Below are 12500 nucleotides of genomic sequence, written 5' to 3'. Positions count from 1 at the left end.
GTTGTCTGTATTTTGATGTTTATATAAGTCTATATATTTACATTCTCTCATTTAGATAGAATTTTCCTTTATGTACGCAATCTTGAAAAGGCATACATATTCAATGAGCATGTTTTAATATAAATCTGTATATTTATAACGCTATTACACGACCAACGAAATATGCTTTTCTCTGTAAAATTTTAATGCCAATTGAACTGAATATATACTCGCTGTATCTGCTTATTTTCTAACGAGAGTGAATTTCGTTTGAGTCTGAAAAATTCGTAATTTATGAATGAAAATTATATATCTTTTACCGTTATCTTTTATCTTTTAATTGCTTCAGTCGTTCGACCGCGGCCATACTGGGGCACCAACTTGAAGAACTTTTAGCCGAACGAATCGATCACAATACTTGTTTTCTTTTTCAGTCGTGTGAGTGACCACCCTGCGCGTTATCGCATCCCAGTTCTTCATTTGGAGGTATGGACAGGACCCGACCTCGAGCAATTTAACCAGTCCGCCGGTCCTGTGTCCCACGATGGAGACGCTGTTGTACAGCATGGGCTTACTTCTCCAGGTGCCAAGTCGCAAGTCCACTGACTGTCTCTCATTAATTTTTGCCCGTTACCGATTCGTATTCTTTTAGTGTCTCGCCGACAAGGTAAATATGCCTGTGGCTAGACACTATGACGGTGACGAAAGATAGATAGATAGATAGATAGATAGATAGATAGATAGATAGATAGATAGATAGATAGATAGATATGCACTAAATAATTGAGTATTTCGTATCCTCACATCTGTTTCATGAAAGGTCACGTGAAACTCTGAGTAACAGTTTGCGAAGATTGTTTTCCTTAATTGCAGCATTTGCTGTTGTAATAGTAACTGTTGTTGTTCTTCTTCTATTCGGTTTTTGCTGTTGCTGGTTTGCAACTCAAGGAAACCGGCCAACAAATCTTCCATAATTTTACGATTTTGTATACCGTAAAATTCGCACAAAAACTCCTTATGAGTTTGTTTAATCCTCGCGCGTTTGTTAATTCCTCGTGAGTTTGTTAATTCTTGGTGACTTTGTTAATTCCTCGTTGGACTGTTATAACGTCCATTCCGGTATAGCAGCATAGTTAGACAAGTAAGACAAGACTCTCTTTGATCGACTACCCCAACTTCTCGACGTCACAGTATTTGTAACGACTGACATATACCACCCGTCATGTGAGAGGGGTGTTCCATCATTATACCCACAACATTACCCTAGCATAGCCGCAGTCTAATAACTAAAATCAAGTAAAAGATATAAAAGATCAGTTTAGTGTTATCCAGCTTTGGAGCATCCACTGTACTGTAAATAAATCAAATATTGCTTTACCATAGAATGTTGGATGAACTGCCTTGGCGTTAAACCAACTGACCCCGTAGAGAGCAATCCGCCGATCAACTTTACGTCAAACGAAATCAATCAATATAAAGACAAATTCATTTTAAACGGTGCTAAAGTTCCCACGTTAACTGTAAGAACCTCTTAATGTCTGCGATAATCACATGATTTATGGAGTGAAATCAATGTGCAACATATGGCTATAGAATTGATTAAAATGCCTTGGCTTTTGTCTCTCACGTCTTGAAACTGTCCACAAACATGACTTCCCATTTTACGACAAGCTTCACGAGCTTAAAGTAAATTTCAGGAATTCACCAAAAAAATATAATAAATGGTTTCTTAAAAGAAGTGTAATCAGGTGTTGATGATCCTTTTGTCTTTTATCTGTTACTTGTTCTGTTCTAGTCATTTGACTGCGGCCATGTTGGGGCACCGCCTTGAAGGGGTTTTCTTTTAATCGAACAAATCGGCCCCAGAACTTATCGATTGTTTTAACCCTGGTACATATTCTATCGGTGATTTGGCCAAATCGCTAAGTCACAGGGACGTAAACAAACTAATACCGTCGTCAAGCGGTGGTGGGGACAAACATATGTATAAAGACATACACACGTGGACATGTTCCTATGGAGATATGCGACGGGCTTCCTCCAGTTTCCGTATGCCAAATCCAGTCACAAGGTTTTGGTTGGCTCAAAGCTACGGTAGAAGGCACTTGCCTAAGGTGCCACGCATTGGGACTGAACCCAGATCCATGTGTTTGGGAAGCAAACTTCTTACCACACTGCCACGCCTGCCCTTCTATAACTTTTCCTTTACTAAGTGTTGAAAATCTGGGGTCAATTGCAAGTTGTAGTTGAGGTAAGTCTAAAGTGTTGATAGTAAGATAATGCACGGTGCTTAGATTTGTACAATTTGTTGAAAACCACTTGAGGGAGACAGAAGTAACTGCGAACTTAAAGAATGAGCTTGAAGGGATTTAAGGATTGTAAAGTATATAGACGCAGGTATAGCTGTGTGGTAAGAAGCCTTGTGAATGGATTTGGTAGAAGGAAACTGAAAGAAGCCCGTCATATGTATGTACACACACACACACACACACACACATATATAGGAGTGGCTGTGTGGTAAGTAGCTTGCTTCACAACCACATGGTTCCGGGTTCAGTCACACTGCGTGATACCTTGGGCAAGTGTCTTCTACTATAGCCTCGAGCCGGCCCAAGCCTTGTGAGTAGATTTGGTAGACGGAAACTGAAAGAAGCCCGTCGTATATATATATATATGTGTGTGTGTGTGTGTGTGTGTGTGTGTGTGTGTGTGTGTGTGTGTGTGTGTGTGTATTTATTTGTGTGTGTTTGTTCCCCACCACCACCACTGTTTGACAACTGATGTTGGTGTATTTACGTCCCCGTAACTTAGCGGTTCGGCTTAAGAGACCGATAGAATAAGTACCAGGCTTACAAACAATAAGTCCAGGGGGCGATTTCTTCGATTATAAGGCGGTGCTCCAGCATGGCCACAGTCAACTGACTGAAACAAGTAAAAGAGTAAAAGAGTATAAGATCGGAATGATGATGATGCTTCACTCCTTGTTTTTATTTATTATTTTTTTTTACCGTGACTTCCATGTGTAGTTAGAGTGTTTAGGGTCACCTGATATGGGCACAACAGAAAGTAGTGTCTTGAATCGAGGTAGAATATCTGCGTTTTTATTAACAATTTCTCGTGTTTTGTTTTTTTACATATACTCTGCGAAATACCAATAACAAAGGATAGAATTACAATAACACAAACAGAAATACACATGGAGTACTAAATACAGGTTACTTATCGCTTAGTTAACGGTCTAAGTTGAGGGATCAGTGTGCGCAATGATGCATAGTTTCATACGGAAAGGGCAACAAAGTGTAGGCGATTGACAGGATGGATACTAAGGTGCTTCAGGACAAGAGACGAAGCAGTCATGTTGACTCTGCAGAAAATCTTTGGTCCCAGCCGCCTCGATTATTGCTCTCAGCTGTGGTAACTGAATAGAGTCAAATTAACTGCGGAGCTGGAAGTGATCCAACGCTACTACACTAAAATTATTGTCCCAGTGCGGCAGATGAACTACTGAGATAGAACGAAGAAACCATGACTTCGCTGCTTGGAGCGATGGCGCGAGAGGTATATAATAATTTGCATGTAGAAAATCTTGGAAGAACTGGTACCTAATTTGTCATAGTGGAACCAAAGCACTGGCCACTCCATCTAAGAAGGAGCGAGGTGTTGCGATAGTTTAGGATTCAAAAGCTCACAGTCCTTCAATACTCTGCAAAACGAATTTTAAAAAACCTACACGATGTGGATGTGGATGGCTTCAAAACAATTGAAGAATCCTCTATCCACGATACCGACGAACCAAAGTCCTGGTACAGCGGACAGACAAGGACAGCAGTGCCAATATACCTCATGCACCAAAACGAGCCAACAACGATGACGAAAGCACATGGAAAGGGTGGTGATATCAAAACAGTGAAAGAATAGAAGAATAGAATAGAAGAATAGAATAGAAGAATACACACACACGTGCGTGTATGGTTTACTTTCCCATTAAGGTAAGATCAACAGAAAAAGTACTCCATCTGGTGAGAAATAAATATTGCTTAATGTACACAGTATATAGTTATGAGCTACTAATAGTTTCATACATTGGTGGTGTTGACTAGGCAGGTTTTAATAACACGCCTAGTGTCTCCCAGCAATCACTGGAGCACATGGTCTATACAAGTTGCAAATCAGGAGAGTAGAACAAGAGAAATTATGAGAAACAGCAAGAGGAAGGTGGATGCAAAATATGGAAAAAGGAAAGAAAAAGGGAGAGAATTACGAGGATTAGAGTCATGTCGCCTTTGAACGTAAAGTCATAAAGTTAGTTGATGTAGAATCAATGGAAGTGGTCTATAGTCTGCGCTACAGCTGCTCAGTCGAGACAGGGTGGAGTTCTCCAATTCAACGAAAGGAATTCATCTATATGTTTACACTTGCTGAAGATTTCTTAACGGGAATTCAGCAGCATGGTTGGTAATCGTAAGAAATTCCCTGTTATAAGTTAATGCATCTAAAAAATGCAAGTTATGCATTCTCTCTTTTCTTTTTCTCTTGTTTATTTTTCTTTTCGTTTTCCTATTTTCACCTTTCCACTTCTCGCTTTTCCCCTTTTCTTGCTTTTTCCGTTTTTGTATTGGCCATGTGCTGAGAATCTGATATTACTTGGAGAGACTAAGTGAGTTATGAAAACCTACCCTGACAACAACTCCAATGTATGAAATTATTACTAGCTCATAACTATATACTGTGTACAATGTGTATACATACATACACACACACACGCACACACACACACACACACACACACACACACACACACACACACACACACACACACACACACACACACACATATATATATGTATACAATTAGAAGATAAAGTAGCCTCATTTAGGGATGGTATCATCCAATGAATTACTGGTTCAAAACCTAATATTTCTTGTGAATAATAATATTCATAAAACAATAGGTTTATATATAAATCATGGTTTATAATCATTCAAAAGATTGATATACGATAATGGCCGAAATTGCGTTTGACCCTCTGGCCGATAACTGATGAGGAGTTGGTGACCTTCTGTGTTTTCTGTTCGCCTGTGTATTTCCATTTGCTCTCTTCTTTGTATTTAATCCTGAGAATATTATATATATATATATATATATATATATGTATATATATATATATATATATATATATATATATATATATATATATATATATATATATATATATATATGGTGGGGGGCAGAAAAACGGAGATAAATGTTTAAAACAAAAATTTTCAAATTTTTCGAAAAGGAATACAGAAATTAAAGCGACAATAAGAAATGAAATTAGTTCTTTATACCTGATAACTGGTCGTACACAAATCTTTCGTGGAAAATAGCAAATACTACTACTACTACTTATAATAATAATAATAATAATAATAATAATAATAATAATAATAATAATAATAATAATAATAATAAAGGTTACTTGTAGCCCGATGTTAGGAATTTTTCTTTTCAAACAGTCTATTCTGTTGTGTATAATAATATAATAACAACAACATGTGAAATATGGTCTTGTGATTGTTAAGTTTCAGAATAAAACTTAGAAACTCAGATACATGCATACACTTACACCCAACACTGGTGTAAACGTATGCATGTATCTGTATATATATATATATATATGTGTGTGTGTGTGTGTGTGTGTGTGTGTGTGTGTGTGTGTGTGTGTGTGTGTGTGTGTGTGTGTATGTGTGTGTGTGTGTGTGTGTGTATGTGTGTGTGTGTGTATGTGTGTGTGTGTGTATGTATATGTATGCATGTGTACGTATGTATATATGTTTATATAGCTGCATGTATGTATATATATACATATATATGTACGTACATATATATATATACACATATATATATGCACATGTATACATATACATACATATACAAATAATATATAAGCGTGTGTATGTATGCATATATATATATATATATATACAGAGAGAGAGAGAGAGAGAGAGAGAGAGAGAGAGAGATAACTTGTTAAATTATATATGAACTTTCGTGCCGCCAAAAGAAACAACTACGCCATCTTTAGTATTCTCAAATTATTTTGTTTTTCCCTTTTTTTCACAATAATGATTTGTTTCTTATTTTTCTGTTTGTGTCTTTCATTGTTTGAGTCACCTTCACATCAAAAACCTCACATCTCTAATAATGCTAACATAATATGCAAATATTCTAATTAAAAAAAAGAAATGTTTTATTTTCTTTCAATTTGTATGTTCATTATACTTTCACACATTTCCATACAAAAATACCCATTGTTATGTAAAATAAAGCAGAACCGTTGACGATATGTTGTTTACAAATGTGAATATTGACAGCAAACATTAAGCAGAAGACCGTAAATATTTTTCATGTGGGGAGCGGGTAGAGGAAGTATTTTCGAGGCAATTAAATCAACAACAGTGCATTACCGGTTCGTATACCAGTTCTTTGCGAGTCAGAAACTTGGAGGTCACCAAAACTATAAAAAGTAAGCTACAGACCTTCAGCAAAAAACGTCTGCGCTACATCTTCAAGATTTGGTGGCCGGACTAAATTTCAAACAGAAGCCAGTGGGATAGAAGGAACCAAACTGCCATTAGTGAAGAAATTCTTTTCTGTGCTAGGCACAAGGCCGGAAATTTTGGGGGAGGGGATCAGTCGCTTAGATCGACCCCAGTACGTAACTAGTACTTAATTTATCGACCCCAAAAGGATAAAAGGCAAAGCCGACGCTGGTGAGATTTGAACTCAGTATGCTATGGTACATAACCGGATGTCGCAACAGATTTTGCTATCCCACCGCTCTATTTTCTTTCTCGATCCCTAAGATTCATAAGGCCGCTTACGCGGTTACCATAGTCTATAAGTGACCGAGCTTGCAACATTCTCCGTGGACAAGATTCCGGCTGGTTGCCCGGTTCAACGCTAACAATTTAAGGCGAGGGGACAAAATGATTACAAGAATCCCCACCACCATCACTACCACCAGTCTTAACTGGTATATCATGTTATCGACCCCGAAGGGAGGTAAGACATGGTTGACTTCAGCAGGATTTGAATTCAGAATGTAAAGAGCTGGAGGAAACGCCACAATGCATTTTGTTCAACGCACTGAGCATTCTGCTCGCTGGCCGCCATACCATTTTAACTGGGCAAATAATAACGGTTTCATCTTGAAGCTGCTATTGTCAATGGCTATTGTTAGCTTCTGGGGAAATTTCCTGTACAAACTATGTAACAGAAACGAAGAGAACAATTGGACAAATATGATCGTGATAATAGAAGGAGAAAAGAGAGTGAATATTAACATATTTTCTATTCTGTGTGACTAATATATATATATATATATATATATATATATATATATATATATATATATATATATATATATATATATATATATATGTATGTATATATATACATATATATATACATATATATATATATATATGTATGTATATATATACATATATATATACATATATATATATATATATATATATATATATATATATATATATATATATATATATATATATATATATACATATATATATATATACATATATATATACATATATATATACATATATATACACACACATATATATGTGTGTGTGTGTGTGTGTGTGTGTTTGTGTGTGTGTGTGTGTGTGTGTGTGTGTGTGTGTGTGAGTGAAGACGCATGGCTCAGTGGCTAGAGCGTCGAGCTTACGATCGTGAGGTTGTGAGTTTGAATCCAGGACCGGGCTGTGTGTTGTGTTCTTGAGCAAGGCACCTTATTTCACGTTGCTCCAGTCCACTCAGCTGGCAAAAATGAGTTGTACCTGTATTTCAAAGGGCCGGCCTTGTCACAGTCTGTGTCACGCTGAATCTCCTCGAGAATCATGTTAGGGGTACACGTGTCTGTGGATTACTCAGCCACTTGCACGTTAATTTCACGAGCAAGCTGTTCCGTTGATCGGATCAGCTGGGACCCTCGTCGTCGTAACCGACGGAGTGCTCCAAGAGGATGGATGTAAGTATTCTGTACATGGTGGTCAAAAACGTGATCCGCTTGTAGTTTTTTCGTTTTTTTGTGTCGTTCGATTTAGGGAGTAGGTATATCATCCCTAATGTTAGCCAGCTTAGAGTCTCTTCGGGGTTTCTGATGATGTTAGAGAAACATTCCGTTAACTGCCGGTGTTATGATGAGAGGCTATTAATCCAGAAGTCTGAGATTTTATCATATCCAGGAAACTTCCATTTATGACCTTTGGATAGAACTTGAGTTCGTTCCTGCCCTGTAACATCGTTCCATCCCTGTTCTTCAATCTTAGCTGTTCTTCCTTCTCCTCTCCCTATCCATTCAGCTTCCTTGTTGAATTCCTTTCTGTCACTCTTTTACAAAATGTCACTACTTCTTTCATATCAGGCGGGTCCTTTACTTCAATCAACCGTTTCCCTAATTCTCTGTAGAATTTCTTAGCATCAATTTTAAATATCTTATTTTGTTCCTCTTTTCATACACGCCGTAAGCGCTAAGACCTTAACCTGCATTTTTTGCTTCACCATCTCTTTTTCTCTCAGTACTTCATTCACGTTTATCAGATTGTATTTTCGCTTTATCTTTCTTGTCATTCTTGTCTTTACATTACTTCTTTTGGAGAGTTTGTCTAAGATCGGTAATCCCCGTCGGAAGCTCTCGATCTCCCTATTTATGCGATCTTTCCACCTTGGGCTTTTTGTGAGCCTTTTTCTTTAACTTGACGCCTATTTTCTTTGTGGCATCCATAGCTGTTGAATACAAAAGATGATTTAATGAGGCTAAATCCGTCTCAGTTTCAAAGAGAAGCTGCTTCAGGACGTAGTTTGAATCGTACAGTGATTTGATTTGGGGCTCTGAAACATTGGTACTCAATCCCTCTTATTCGTTTCTAGATGTTTAGAAATGCGTAGCTCTCTCAGGGCATCATTTTTGCCTCAAGTATTCTCTCTCTATTGGTTTCAGTGAATGCGTCAGCCATTGCAGCTCCAGGTTCATTCCTACTTTCTGTTACTTTACTTTCAATTCGGCCATCTACTACTTCAGGTCCTAATTTGCCTGCATCAACATCATCTTCAGAGATGTCTCTATCAACAGGCTGAATGTTTCCCTGTTCATCATTACCAGTACCTGCAGCTTGCGCTTCAGCTTAATTTATCTGAGACGGTGGTAGCCTTATTTTTATGGCCTCTAATTCTGCCGGTGTTTGACGGTTATTGCGTATGATGTCTGGGCGTACGTCGGCTAATTTGTTTGCATCAATATAACCACGGCTGCCATCATCTCCTCTCGTTTCTCTCCACATATTGAAACACGAATCGGTCTTATTACGTCCTGAACGGTTCAATGCTGCGTAGAATGCTGTTATGACTTACTTATACTCCTCTATCGTCCATCTATTTTTAGTGGTTCTTTTGGAGTTTGTTTTATTAGGTGTTTGTCCTAAGGTGTCAGGTTGATTTCTCGGTTCTGATTTCCTTCAAGTTCCTTTTCAGAGGAGTTTGTTCTAATTTTCAACTTTTCGACCTCAGGTTAGTCCCACCCTGAAGGATGAATCCTTTGGCGACCAGCGTGACGGACGATGCGGTATAATCTGTTCCTAGTCTGCATTTCGCATGAAAAATCCAATTTAACCTTACTGGCAAGGAGTGATTTTCGTCACAACTCAAGGCAGATTTGCTTCATCAAGCTTGGAGGGGTCTGTCTACCCACATTTGGATGGGATGTGCTGCGCTGGTCATCAGTACACTATTTACAACCCTGTCAGGGACTTTTGGAAACTGTCCAAAGGCCCTGGCCTGAATTAACTGTCATCGAAGTCCAGGGTTTCTCCCAAAGCGTTGTCACATTTTAACTCTAATAACCCTCTATAAAAGGACGAGATGGAACCCCCGGCACTGGCGTTGCCCGCTTGGGAGAGACGCACAAGTGCCTCACGACACTCTGCGTGCCAAATTCCCGACTTAAGCCTACGCTTAATCCATGGGTCAAGTTCAGTGAACGAGGTGAACCGTGGAAAGAAATATCTGACGAACGGAGATATGCACACTGTCCAGGTAGAGCCAGAGGTGCCTCAGCCTCAGTGCATGCCTGCGCATTTTCAGCTACGCCATCCCTAGTCCACCCTTCAGCGATTGCTGGCAGCAGAAATGTATCTGTTTTAAAGCTAGTCGGGTGTAGTTTGGCCGCTCTTAGTATTAAGTCGAGACACAACGTAGAAATTACGTCGCTGGTTCAAGTACAATAGAAGTAATTTAAGACTGTAATAAAGGAGAACTATAATATATTGTTTTAAGGATTTCGTTGAAGAGCCAAGTGAAGTCTTAAGTATTTCCAAATTTCGCAGGAACTGTAATAAGGGCCAACAGTTTCGAGGAGTTTTACTGCAAAGTTGTGAATATAACCTAGAGGTAGATTTATCGGAGAGAAAATCTAATTTTTTGTCCGGGGTTTTACTCAATACGGAATCCTTTGTGTGTGACGTTTTTGTTTTTTCATTTATAATTTCATCTTTTTATTGTCGTTCTTTTCTTTTCTACGTTTATTCCTGATATTTCTTGAGTTAGAACTTTCCTCTCTTCAGTTTAAAACTGTTATCTCTCTGTTATCTCATTCTTTCGTTTATCTATCTATCTATCTATTTATTTGTCTGTCTGTCTGTCTCTATCTATATATCTGTCTGTCTGTCTCTATCTATATATCTGTCTGTTTGTCTATCTTTCTGCCTGCCTACCTACCTGTCTATCTATCTATCTATCTATCTATCTATAACATCTGTGCATGAATTATTTCAAAATAATTATAAATGCTCTCTAACTTTTATTTTAAATGCTTCAGGTCTAAATCGCCTTTGTAGAATTAAGGTTTACTATAAACTCTGTTACAATACCTTAGCAATTAAAAGATAAACCAAAAAAAAATATTCAAAGTTTCCTGGAAGACATTCAGGCACCAAATTTGTGAGGTTTTCCTTCCAGGTCTTTTGCTTGTATCTGCGTTTACTTTTTTCTTCTTTCTTTTTTTCTCTTTTTCTTTTCCTGTTATGGTAATACACAACCAAATCTTTATTATTTCGCGGTAAATCATAAAAAGAAATGAAATTCAAAGTATTTTTTTTTTCTTTTAAAAAATAATATTTTTATCCCTTGTAAGAACATTTTACAGGTTAAACTAGTGTCGCTTCTGTCGATGAATTGGAAAGAATGGACGAAGTAAAAGACTTTCTGTATTTAGTAGCGTCTCTTTAGATTCTGAGTTCAAATTCTACTGGAGACAACTTTGCCTTTCATGCGACTTTTTTTAAGCCCACTTTAATAATTCCATTCCACGAGATTATTTCGTTATCAAGATTTTCATTTTCTCCGTCATTATAATATTACATATTTTCCATTATCGCTCAAGTCTGGGGCAATTTTGGGCTCCTGTGTGTTGCAATTGTTTTTGTTTTTTTTGTGTTTTTTTGTCATACTTCACAACTTCTTGTTCGACATCACTCCATCACAGGAGGAAAAACGTCGCACAACCAAAAAACACGTCCATCTCGCTCAAAACCAACACGCCAAATGAATCCTGGGAAACCGGAAGCAAGCTCCTTACCACATAGCCACGCCTGCGCCTAGGTGTCACAGCTTTCTGTCGGAAGCCTGTCATAGACGACGCTAATGTACACAACTTGATTTGTAAGATAAAGAAAACGAAAACATATGAGACTGCATGATGTTCATGCATTTCTTCAAATAAATTTGTTGCATAAAATATAAAACTCCAAGGTGAAAATAATTCTAGGATCAACTAATTCTGGCCTGTTAATTAATATTTACTCTTCGCCACAAGCAATGATATTTATTAAGAAAGATAATTAACCAACACTTATTAGGCTTACAAATCTGTGTGATTGAAAACTTGAGAAGACGAATAAATCTATAAGTAAATAGTCTTCAAAAAGCAGCATCGGCGTTAGAAAAATTTGTGTAATTAACGAAACCATATCGTCTGCGACACAGAACAAACAGTTGTTGTTGTTGTTGTTGTTGCTTAGCCTCGCATTCGTTCTGTTTAAGTTGAACGAAGATCAAAGCTGCGTCTGCAACCATAACCATCTTGGCTTTTCATACGCACATACACACACACACATATATATATATACATACACACATGCACACACAAAAATACACACACAAAAAATCACAAACACACACATATATGTATGCATATATATATACATACACACATATGTATATGTGTGTGCGTGTGTATACAATATTTTATATAACGACACACGTGCTTTTCTCCAGACTCGCTGCTCCTTCCTCCTCTGCCTCTTCTCTGGACCTTTTTCCTCTTTCCGACAAAGAGCCATGCTCGAAACATCGTTTCCCATCTAAAACTTTCCCTGGGCGTCAATCTAATACATTCACTGTATATGTCTAATTGACTTTTGTTCTTTTTATTATTTATAATCTGCATGCACATACA

This window comes from Octopus bimaculoides, chromosome 2 (assembly GCF_046866305.1).
Source record: "Octopus bimaculoides isolate indiv1 chromosome 2, ASM4686630v1, whole genome shotgun sequence".
NCBI classification, from domain to species: domain Eukaryota; kingdom Metazoa; phylum Mollusca; class Cephalopoda; order Octopoda; family Octopodidae; genus Octopus; species Octopus bimaculoides.
The sequence above is the reverse complement of the archived record's forward strand: the minus strand, read 5'-3'. Positions refer to the sequence as shown.